Source organism: Sparus aurata, chromosome 7 (assembly GCF_900880675.1).
Source record: "Sparus aurata chromosome 7, fSpaAur1.1, whole genome shotgun sequence".
NCBI classification, from domain to species: Eukaryota; Metazoa; Chordata; class Actinopteri; order Spariformes; family Sparidae; genus Sparus; species Sparus aurata.
In genome coordinates this window covers 2,332,605-2,344,991 of record NC_044193.1, presented here as the reverse complement: position 1 = coordinate 2,344,991, position 12,387 = coordinate 2,332,605, and the positions used below count along the sequence as shown (strand labels likewise).

At 38.0% G+C, this 12,387-nt stretch overlaps 1 long non-coding RNA gene across 1 annotated transcript; it reads left to right on the top strand.

Moving 5' to 3' along the window:
- Nucleotides 1–7,641: 7,641 nt before the first annotated feature.
- On the top strand, nt 7,642–8,207 carry LOC115585003 (uncharacterized). The gene is made up of 3 exons (XR_003984632.1): nt 7,642–7,673; nt 7,760–7,873; nt 8,040–8,207. It is a non-coding gene; the product is annotated as an uncharacterized LOC115585003 (long non-coding RNA).
- The last annotated feature ends 4,180 nt before the right edge of the window (nt 8,208–12,387 follow it).

Below are 12,387 nucleotides of genomic sequence, written 5' to 3'. Positions count from 1 at the left end.
AGATTCCGAAATAGCATAAAAAGATCCTACAATAGATCTTTCCCATGTTATTGTCAAGTCCAAAAGAAGTTTATTACTCAATAAGTTTGAGGTCAACAGAAACCCCCTCCCCTTTGTCGATGGAGGAGAGACTTGGAGATCATCATTCCTTGTGTAATACTTGTGTTATTTACCAGTTAAATGTCTGATATGTTTTGTTAAAGATAGAACTACAAGGAATATGTATAAGTCCTTGGTTCTACTGTGTATTGTATACTTTACTGTTATATGTTGTATACTTTAGTGCTTCATGTCTTAATCAGGTTATAATTCTTTTGAATGACAAATGATCATTATCATGTTGCATCTTTTCATGAAGGCAAGAATTCGACTTTTAAGATGGTGAAGTTTTGGGAAGGTTAAAACACGATTTCAAAACGTTAAATACAATAGTATAGTTAGATTAACTTTTTGGGAGCCTAAACGCAGATCACAGGAGGTGTGACACTGTCAGCCGGCCCCCCCGTTCAGTTTGCCTGCTGCAGGTCATAAAACAGACACTCTCCCCTTCTCTCACTCTCTTCTTCTCCGGGCGTTCCTCTCTCCCTGTCCTCTTCTCCCCCTGCTTCTTTTCCTTCTTCTCTCTTCCCTTCTTTGTTTTTCATTTTTATTTTTATTTTAAAGTAATCTTTACTTTTATTTTTGCAACAAGCTCTAAGACAAGCGAATTGAATCCCTACTTTAAGTATTTTACTTTTATTCAAGTTTTTAATAGAACAAATTCTTTTCTTTTTGATTTTATACTGTTATAGTATCACCGCCTGATTCAGAAGAAGTTGAATTAGTTTCAGAATCAGAACTTAAGTACCACTGCTTGAAACCACCAAGAAAAGTATTTTTCAAGACTGTGATCATCGGATGAAGAACGTTGCAAGCCTTGCAAGGAGTCTCCAACAAAAAGAGACTTTGTGTGCTCCCAGCCGAGATCGACTCTGCCCCCAGCGCTCCCAAGGGGGAAACCCCGCTGGGCCTTCGGACCAAGAGTTCCTCAACAGAGCCCCTGCCTTTCCTTCTGGCTATTGGACCGACGCGCCGTGCCGTAGTCCAACCCAGAACTCTCAAGAATACCAAACTTCAGTGCCTCCTGACTCCCAGACAAAACCGGCTGAACGTTTTCATGCAGCTGGATCCACACACGTGAGAATGAGTTGGTGTCTAAAGTTCTGACTTCTGTCAAAGTTCTGACTTCTGTCTAAGTTCTAACTTCTATCTTATGAACTTAAGAGAATTAAGATTAGGGTCTCGTTAGTATCAAAAATTACTCTCGTAATATTTAATATATATAACCGACCCTTTAACTTTACCATCTGCCGACGGTCACACGACACTTTACCTTCTATGTTATCTGTTATTCGTCTAAAATTGTCATGTCTTTTATTTTACCCAAATTATTTAGTCAATAAACATATATAATCATTTGTCTTGTCTGGAACTTAATTTTAATGTGGAGAACCGATGGAAACGTGCAAAGAAGTCACTACAGAATATTGAGACTGAATAAATTGATTTTGAATGGACTCTAACCGTCCAAGCCAACTGGTACAGTTAGGTGTTTGGAATAATGTTCTCCGGATTATTCCAATAACTAAACACGGAGGTGGTGCCCCATTTACGAGTTTGTTTGTTTTCTTTTCCGCTTTTTCCGTCAGGGTTGCGAGATGTTGCCGCTTTTTATCTCCCCTGGGGGGTTGCGGGGCTTACTGGGGCCAAATCCAGTTCGACTCATGGGCGAAGGCCAGGGTACACCCTGAACGAGTCGCCAGCTCATTGCAGGACCAGTGTCTCCTACATTATATATTTATGGTGCTGCCCATGTCAGGACCACATACTATCCTACAGTGCTGACAGCTGATTATCTTCTGAAATGAGCTCTTATTCAGTATTTCACAACTTATTCAAGTTGTGAAATGGTTATGTGACCCATCCTACGGAGGGTTGGCCCAATGTAAAAAAAATTGACATTAAGCCAAATTCCAAACCAGACTAGTAATGCAGAATTTTACCACTAGATGGCGAACATGACTCAGCCTCTTCTGAGTGGAACTTAATGAGTGTCCTGGCACCTCAGTCTGTCTCAGGCATGTTCAATCTGAACACTGTGAAATCTTTGAGGTACATTTTCTCTGGTTAGGTGGGGATGTCAGAGGTGTAACCAAGACATTTATGGGAAATCTTTTCAAAACTAACATTTGAAGTGTTATTTTTAGAAACCTGTTTTGTGACATCACAAAGACATTTGACCACCAAAGTGAAATCAGTTCATCCTTGGGTCCAACTGGACGTTTCTGCCAAATTTGAGGAAATTCTCTCGAGGTGATCATAAGATGTTGGGTTCACAATCACCAGCATGGGCATAAATACTTTCATATGTCATTCTTGTGGCTTGTCATCATAGCATCTGCTGTGGTTATGTAGAATCATCCAAACATGCATACAGAAAAAGTTTTTCATACAGTGGACATTGTAACTCAATAAAATCATTTCATCACTGTTTGTTACATTGCCATGTTTGAGCCTGTAGTCCAGCTGACTGAACTAACCTTAACTATCGTTATTGCAGTAGACTGCATGTCTGCAAACACATCATATGAATGAGAACATGAAATGTAAAATATAGTCAAACAAAACAGGTGCAAGGTCTGCTCATGCAGGACTACTATTTGGCTATTGACACACCCACTGTACCAGGAAAAAAAAAATCTTGATACCAAAAGCACAAACATATCATGAGTCTGTTGGGGGTGTGTTTAAGATGTAACAGCAGAGATCTTGGCTACATCTTCTGACTGTCCAGTCTGAAAACAGTTCCTGTTGGGTTAGTAGTGTCAGTTCTGGTCTTGAACCTCAGTGGAGGATTCTCATCATGTTTCATCAACAGAAGAAGGCCGTGGGATACGACCAAAAGCTTTGGCAACAGCTACTTAAGTTATCTTAACCCCATGATCATTAATGAATGCTTGAGCAGTGTATTTGCACAACAATGGGTCGAACTCATGTACCACAGTGTGCTCTGAAAAACCCTCTACATGCTTTATTCTTTCATACTGTGTTAGGTGCAGAAGTCTTATCTAGATTATTAGAATAATATTAACAATGAAGATGATACAAAATCTAAAATAATGAAAGAGATGAGAAAAATAACAGGTTAGTATGGTGGTGCACATGCCTACTGTATATGAAGTATCCATATGGCTTCACATATGTTTATTTATATACATACCATCTGCACATGCCTACACAGTAACACAAGAAAGAAAGTGACTCAAACTCCTCTCGACTAAATGCTTCAATATTATTAAATTGTGTTCCACATACTCAATCAGTTTATTCCATTTTATCAAATGTTCCATATTTGAAACATATATTGTTAGCGGTTCCTGGAAATACAATAATTAGAATAACAATTAAAACCATTGGACTAATTTCAGATACCACGACTGAACTGAAGAGTTACTGTGTATTTAAGAGATAAGGGAGGACAGTATGCCAACAGCTTTGACTGCTTGGAATGAATCCACAACAGAACACTCATGATATGTTTGTTTTAGATTTGTTTTCAGGTACATTGTCTCAGGTACAGTGGATGTGTCAATAGCTCATTCAGATGATGTGTTTGCAGAAGCTTGCGGTCTACTGCAATAATGATAGTTAAGGTTTGTTCAGCCAGCTAGATTACAGGCTCAAACATGACAATGTAAAAACAGTGATGAAACTACTTTATTGAGTTACAATTTTCACTGTATGAACACGTAAAAATGCAAATTTTGACAAATTTTCCCGCAAATTCTATTAGAATAAAATGATGAAGTGGTGCATTTCATATCTGAAAGGTCAACTTCACTGTTACATCATAATAATCTGCTGAAATACTATTCTGGCCACTATTCATACCAGGGGACGACTGGCTTTGTCAGGGCAAGTACGGATTATTGGAAATCAAAAGACTGAAAACTGATATTTGGGACTGATGTTCATTGGGACGAAGTACACTTTACTCATGTGCTGTTTTTAGTACAATTTCAGATACTTTACTTGAGTATTTCCTTTCCATTCTCGTCCATATCCATATTCAGTGCCATAACTCATGAAAAGAGGGGGAGATTGTGTTTCACATTTGATCAGGTACTAAATCAATGACGTTAACCTCGGGTGCCCACCAAGAAATCTTCTGTGCTGTCTGATAGAACATGAAATAGCTACAAATTCTAAAATATGGATGTTTCACAGACATCTTCAACCACAGTTAGATTTATCACTTAAAAATGTGATCACACACAAGGATTATCACTATTGCTCTTTTATTCGTTATGAACTTGGTTTTGCTGATTTTGATTGTTGTTTCACCATGTGGTGAAGCGTTCTATCAGTCCTCTGTAGTCCTCTGTGAAAATGGTCTACAAGTGTCGACGGCATGTGTCTGACTGGAAGTTTTTCCCTGGAATCATTAAGGTCAACACTGCTACTGAACTTCAAACGCAACGCGGTAATTAGTTTGTGGAGATATTACCAGAAAGAGGCGACAGGTTGTCCTTGAGGAGGAACTTTTATTTATTTTCTGCACACATATGTATTGATACTAGAATCAAATTTCATATGAAACATCCGTATGTGTAACTGTAGACGGTGTACTGCGACAATTAACACTATTGTTTTTTACCTGTCAAGTGGAGCTGATGTCTTAAGTAACCAGAAAGTTTTATGGAACAAATTTACTCAAGGCTGTGGCAATATGTAAAATAACACTTAGTAAAACAACAGACAGTCTTGTGGTCAATGGATGACAAACACGTTAAACAAGCACCCGAAAATAAAGGCTATATAAAGGCTGTGTCTCTTTGCCAAGACACCCTTCAACCTGCTACTGCACGAGCAACTTGTATCTGATCATCATAACACGGTAAGGTTTTAACTTTGTCTTTCATCACAGCACCAGCTGCACAGAAAAGACTTTTAGAAAAGGACAATTACCCAGTGCTGATTTACAGTTAATCGTAGAAAAACAAAATATATCAGCTGATTGCATCGTGTTTGAGTGTGCTATTTTTTATATTCTTCTGCTAAACTAAAAGTAACCAAAAGTTAAAATAATATAATTATAATAACATATAAATATAAAAATGCAGACCATGTACCATTTAATATTTCAATATTTATATTAAGAATTAAATTAGAATTTAATTTTTTATGTGTTCTATGTGTTCATCTGTTTTTATGAATAAGAATATGAAATTATACCTAAATAAAAACCCTGTGATACTTTTAAAGTACAAAGTAATATATACTATTAAAGGGGCACTGTGTAGTTCAGAGAAGAAATTGGAATGCCAGAATGTAATATTTACAATATTAATTAGGTAAAAATACGATCTCAGAATATTGATTTTTCCATAAGTGAATAAACAAGCTGTTCTCAGAGGGAAATAAGGTCCCAGAACACTGTTAGAAGCCTAGAAAGGTGGCAGGGTCCACCACATATAAAAAAAGGAAAACAGTATGAATTCCTTTAAGGTCACTTTGTTTATCAGTCATGAAAACAAAGAGAGTTCAATTGTCAAGGACGATTTTTCTCTTCTAATCTAAAATTCTTCACCATAACTACAGTTTTCCTTTAACATATGTTGATACTGAGCTATTTCAAGAGGCAAAGTTTACCTGCAGTATAAAACTATTGAACCAGAAGTTTAATGAGAGTTCTTTCACACACTGGAGTATATACCAGTACCTATAAGTTACTGTAATTTTGATTGTCAGTTGATATCTGAACAACATGAACTTCTTTAATATAACTTTCCAGAGATGGCGTCAGCTCTTCCTCTCATTGTGCTCCTCTTTTGGCGGTAAGTGATGATGCATCTTGCAAGATTTTTTAAACTGTTTATTTAGACCTTCATTAAATGCTTTCTACTTTTCTGTATTATTATTTCATCCTCAGCAGTATGACATTCTCACTTTGTCCCTTTTTTCTTCACAGTAATAATCAGTAATATTCTCTGTCTACTTTTTAATTTAAACTACAACAAACACCTTCTGAACTGATTTGATGAATGTCTTGTTCATGTTCACAGGTGTCTGCTGCTGCAGGTAGGTAGCTGCAACTTTCAACTCTGTCCAGTGACAGAAGTTCATCCAAAACACATTACATCATGTGGTTTGCTCGAGTCCTTACACAGAGCAGTTCACCAACACACCACCACCTACTCTGATCAATGCAGACTCTGGGACGGAGCGATAAAATTACACAATGTCATCAGGACCGTTTATATAAACCCCCGACACAAATTATTTGAAGTAATTCTGCATTTTTCAAATGATTCTGATGGTGTGGGAGGGTGTTAATGTTTATTTCCTTTAAAGGGAGACACTACGGGAGAAGCCATCATATATTCATACATTAATCCATAACATGTCTTCTTTCAGACTAAAGAAACAACTAAAATACACATTTATGTGTCTATTTAGACCAAGATTTCTGTTCAAGACATTTAAAGGGAAATGATTGCATATTTAATAGATAAATTTTCATTGGTGATATAATTTCAGAATAATTAGTTTCATTGTGATATTAATTAGTTGAACAAAAACAACCCATTTGCCCAAAGTGTCATCATTTATTTCTGAAGTTCTACAGTAGTTTTATTATTTGCATATTTAAGCCCACAATTTCTGAAAACTCAGAAATAATTGTCTTAAATATGCAACATGTAATCATTTTTTATTACACAAAACAAATACAGACATTCCTCTAATCAGAATTACTGCTAACTGCTGCTAACTGTATTCTGTTACATCCATGAGTGTAGTCACTGTTAGCGTGTTAGCTAAGTTAGCAGTGAAGCTAGCCAGACAACCGGGGGAATGTTAGTGTTTGCAGCACTTGCACAGGAGCTTTAGATTGCTGGGAGAAAGAGTTTATGTTTTTCAGGCCCAGTGCTAGCTGCTTTGCATGCTAACTTATGTAGATCTCTCTAACAGAATACACGGACATAGTTGACATAATGTCAAAGTTATTTCACATTCTATTAATAATTTAGTTAATATTTGAATGGTCTAAAAACAAAGATTCTGACATATTTCAACTCTGATGTAAGTGATCAACTGGGGAAGTTTCATGGTGAAGTCCATTAGTTAAATTATTTATGTAATTCACCTGTAGTGTCTTGACAACCCCAATGAATATGATGTAAAACTTCTGACTCAGACTTGAGCCTCATTCTGTTTGTCTGTCTAACATGAAAACTGTGATGCAGGCCTGTCCTTCTGGTTGGTCTCCGTGTGGCGGGCGGTGTGTTTCATTGTTCAAGCCAGAAAACTGACGGTGGCTGATGCAGAGGTGCGTAGTTAATCTCTCTTTATTGGCCTTCAGGTCAATGATCAAGTTTTACCTTTTCAGAACCCCTTTGTCTGTCTCTCCTCTATCTTAGTCTTCTCTGCGTACATGCTCTCAGATGTTCCATATGACTTTGTGTCTCTGTTTTCTCCCACCGTCTCCTTCATCAGCGTAACTGCATTCGTCCTTGGTGGGAACCTGGCGTCAATCCACAACATCAATGATTACAACTGGATCAGGGGAATGGTTAGAAGAGCCTGTGGCTCTGATGTGCGGGGCCTGGATCGGGCTGTCTGATGCAATTGAGGTGAGACATTTTTACACTTGTTGACTACGGACAAAACTGTAAACTGCAATCAATGCAGCTGTTCAGCAATCAGCTTTCGCTTCCAGGACGGAAAGTGGCTGTGGACTGATGGGTCGAGGTTGTCTTCAGTCGCTGGGGTAGTGGGGAGCCCAACAACTACGGTGGACAAAGAGAAGACTGTACCCACATCAACTTCAGAGGTACGAATATTATTTCTAAACCTCCTAATGGTATTTTTAATTGAGAAGAAACATGGATAAAAATTGTGTTCATGTTTTTCTTAACATTTAAATGTACTCTGATCCGTTCAAAGAGTCATTAACTGCAAAGATATTGTTCTACTCAGTCACTCTTTTCCTTTTACAGGGGAGTATTGGAATGATGAACCATGTTCCTTGAAGTATGCTTCTGTTTGTGTGAGGAGACGTTGATGCCTCCATCCTCCATCTGCCCTCATGTGTACCGAGATGATGCCACTTCCATCATGACGACGTTACTTTGTCTTTGATGTTACACTTAAATAAGAGCAAACTTCTCTGATGATTCACTTTTCATTTAATCCTTCAAATCAAATCCACCAAATCAGTAAATGGCAGCATAGGAAATGCCTCATTAAACTATGATTTAACATTTTTGATTTCTTTCTCATTTTCTGTCATATATTCACTATCTTTAATTTTAATCACAATCAGTACAAAAACAAAAATACACTGAAATAAAATATTCTTAAAGCATAATACGTTTCTTTAATTGTGTGTGTGTGTGTGTTTGTGTTTGTGTTTGGTGACCAGACTGTCACACTTACTGTCAGAGAGGTGATGACAGAAAACACTATGACAGAAAACTCACAGCAGTGATGTCACAAGTATTTTTAACTTAAAGCCCCCCTCCATTGTATTTTAATATTTTTATCCTTTCTTGGCAGTGTTGATGAGGCAAATGTTTGTAGACAAAAAGCATAATTTTGTGCTCAAATTCACAAAATATAAGCTGTTCTTAATATGGAATAATGACGTATGATTATAGTAGAGTCTGTGAGTTATACATCATTCCAACAGGGTTATTAAAGCTGTGCGGCTCCTTTAAGAATCAGGGCGGTGAGCAGTGGTATAGTGGTCAAGCAAGAGACCTGGAGCAGACCGGTGTTAGCGACCGGAGCAGAGGGTGAACTTTAGCAGATAAGTTGTCTAGTAGCAGTAAATGTACAGTGCAGGTTACAGTTTGATCATGAATCAACTCTGCAGCCCATCAATACACAAGGAGAACTTCAGTTTGAGTGACAGCTAGCACTATCCCTGCTATTATTCATGCTGCTTGCCATGCCAATATAAATGCTGTTGCTAATCCATGCTAGTGATGTTGACTACTAGCCACACCCCCATTCTCTGTTTTGACCATTAGACAGAAGGAAAAACTGACTGACTTACTTTAAGTAGTAAAAGTAACAGTCCTCGATCCAAAACATTAAAACGTCTATTCCCATCCAGCCCAAAGTTAATTCAAAGTTGTTTTGAACCATCGTTTTAGGCTCTTTTGAAAGGTTAAACCCTGATTGTTCCCCCCGAGCTGTCAGAAGCTCTGTAAATGATTCTATCATTGATCAATAGGAGTCTGAACACTGAATGCTAATTTATTTTTCTCACCTGAATATTTCCCATGCAATATAGGCCTGCAGGTGACCTGTAACTGCCCTCTATTAGCTGTAAAGTGCATGTGGTCTTAAATAGCCCAAGTTGTAATTTACTAACAATATCACTGAAAACAGATATTTTTCTTATAAATATCCAGGTGCCTGGGGGGAAGCTCACGCCAGCTTTTATACACAACTCTGATGAACGAACAAGACTAAAATACTTAATTTCATGAACACAATAATTCTATTCAAATGACGGCCTGTTGGACGACCTAAACAGACCAATCAATCCATGTCAGAGACTTTCTACAGGAACCTAGTTGAATATTTCCCAGTGACTTTAATTTTCTTGATCATATGTAGGATCAGAGCTCTGTGGGTTGGATAAAGGAAGTTACCAAAAATATCCTTTTAACTTTTGTATTTTATGACAAAAACAAGTCTATCGTCATAGATCATAGTTCCTGGTGAACATTATGTATAGTGACACGCGCTGCACGTCTCAGTTTTGGGGGCACTGGATAAGTGTCTTTTAAAATGAGTCATTAGATTATTATGTTTTTATTTTATTGTGTTTTCTTAATCCTTTTGTACTGTGTGTCTTGCTTTTATTTTTTGTATGGACCTTGAGTCTGAAAATAAAGCTTATCTATCTATCTATCTATCTATCTCTCTATCTATCTTTTATCCAATAATTACTGTCACTCTTTCAGTCTTTTTTTTTTATTCCACTCTGTGTAACAGACAGCGGTGTGATCAGTGTGCAGGCAGCTCAGTATGGACGTGCAGACAGAGAGACCTGCAGTGAGGGCCGACCTCCACTACAGCTCACCTGTACAAAGTGCTCTCAGCAGGGCACTGTGGACGTCCTCAGGAGGAGGTACGCACACTGAAGTCCAAAATGTCCTCATGTGGCTGCTGCAGTTTTGATTAAAGCAACATTATGTTGTATCTTGTTCCATTTGACGCAAACACACCTGTCATAAAAACAAATACCAGGTGATTGTAACAGTTCCTCAGATGAAATGTTACCTTACGTGCTAACTACAACAACAGTCAGCATGTAGTAACAATGCTATGTCTTGAAATACTTAGTCATGAAGTGAACATGCATGTTTTTTCAAATGCTGCAGTCAAAGTATTCACATGCACCACGCACAACTCAGAGTAGTAACAGCATGTCAGGCTAACGTAACCTGAACATCGACCATAACATCTGGCTTCAACGTGCTGACAGCTGATTATCTTTTGAAATGGGATTTTATTCAGCGAAGCTGTGCAAATGATTTAAAGCCGGTCTGAGACTCGTGTCTCTTGCTTGGTTACTCTCTTTCTCTCCTCAGACATTGTCCTCTTTGGTCTTTTCACCTGTGTCATGATGTCTGTAGAGGCTGCTGAGCCTGGTTATGTTGCCCGTCCTACGGAGGGTTGGTCCAATGTAGAAATTTGACATTAAGCCAAATTCCAAACCAGACTAGTGAATACAGAATTTTAGCACTAGGTGGCGTACATGACTCAGCCTCTTCTGAGTGGAACTTAATGAGTGTCCTGGCACCTCAGTCTGTCTCAGGCATGTTCAATCTAAAAACTGTGAAATCCTTGAGGTACATTTCTCTGGTTAGGTGGGGATGTCAGAGGTGTAACCAAGACATTTATGGGAAATCTTTTCAAAACTTACATTTGAAGTGTAATTGTTAGAAACCTGTTTGTGACATCACAAAGACATTTGACCACCAAAGTGAAATCAGTTCATCCTTGGGTCCAACTGGACGTTTCTGCCAAATTTGAGAAAATTCCCCCGAGGTGATCATAAGATGTTGTGTTCACAATCACCAGCATGGGCATAAGGATTACTCTCACATGTCATTCTTGTGGCTTGTCATCATAGCATCTGCTATGGTTATGTAGACTCATAAAACATGTATTTACAGTGAACATTGTAACTGAATAAAATAGTTTCACACTGTTTGTTACATTGCCATGTTTGAGCCTGTAGTCCATCTGACTGAACTAACCTTAACTATCGTTATTGCAGTAGACTGCATGCTTCTGCAAACACATCATATGAATGAGAGCATGAAATGTAAAATATAGTCAAACAAAACAGGAGCTAGGTCTGCTCATGCAGGACTACCGTTTGGCTATTGACACACCCACTGTACCAGGAGAAAGATGTACCTGATAACAAGTCTAAAACAAACATATCATGAGTCTGTCTGGGGGTGTGTTTAGATGTAACAGCAGAGATCTTGGCTACATCTTCTGACTGTCCAGTCTGAAAACAGTCCCTGTTGGGTAGTAGTGTCAGTTCTGGTCTTGAACCTCAGTGGAGGATTCTCATCATGTTTCATCAGACAGAAGAAGGCCGTCGGATACGACCAAAAGCTTTAGCAAAAGCTAAATAAGTTATCTTAACCCCATGATCATTAATGAATGCTCAATATCACATTATGTGTTTTTATAATGTACAGTAGGCTTGCATCCCTCTACATCAAACCTATTCAACTTCTTATGTAGAAGGGTGAGATTTTAAAAAAGTGATGTGCTAAGGGGCCAGACTTATTACATATATCTGTCCTTTAAAACTCGTAATTTAAATGTGTTAAAACAATGGCCTTTCTTAGTTTTCACAATTAAAAGAGAAATTCTGTGTACAAAAGTTCAGAAAAAAACATTTTCCTTTTTAATACTAGAAGTAAAGTGTCTGCTTGCTTTTAGTGGTTTATAAAGTTGTACACTTGCAAAGAACATGTATATCATAGCAGAGAGATGAGGCAGGTCAGAGGAGAAAGTGTTAAAAGAAATTTGCCACTGCAGAGTGAAAGTGCAGAGGCGGTGACCTGCACACAAGGAAATGTTCTCCAACTCTGTTGTTTTTGTCACCTCCTCACCAGATGTCACATGTGATGTCTCAGTCAGTTCTGTATACAGAGCAAATAAAAGAGTGAAAATAAACAGAGCACGATGAGTAAACACAGGGACCAGAAGATTTAAGAAAGCATTATTAACTCCTCCAATAATTCAGGTAATGACTGTGTGTTTCCATTAAGACAGGCACAAAATGATTCCTGTTGAAGAAAT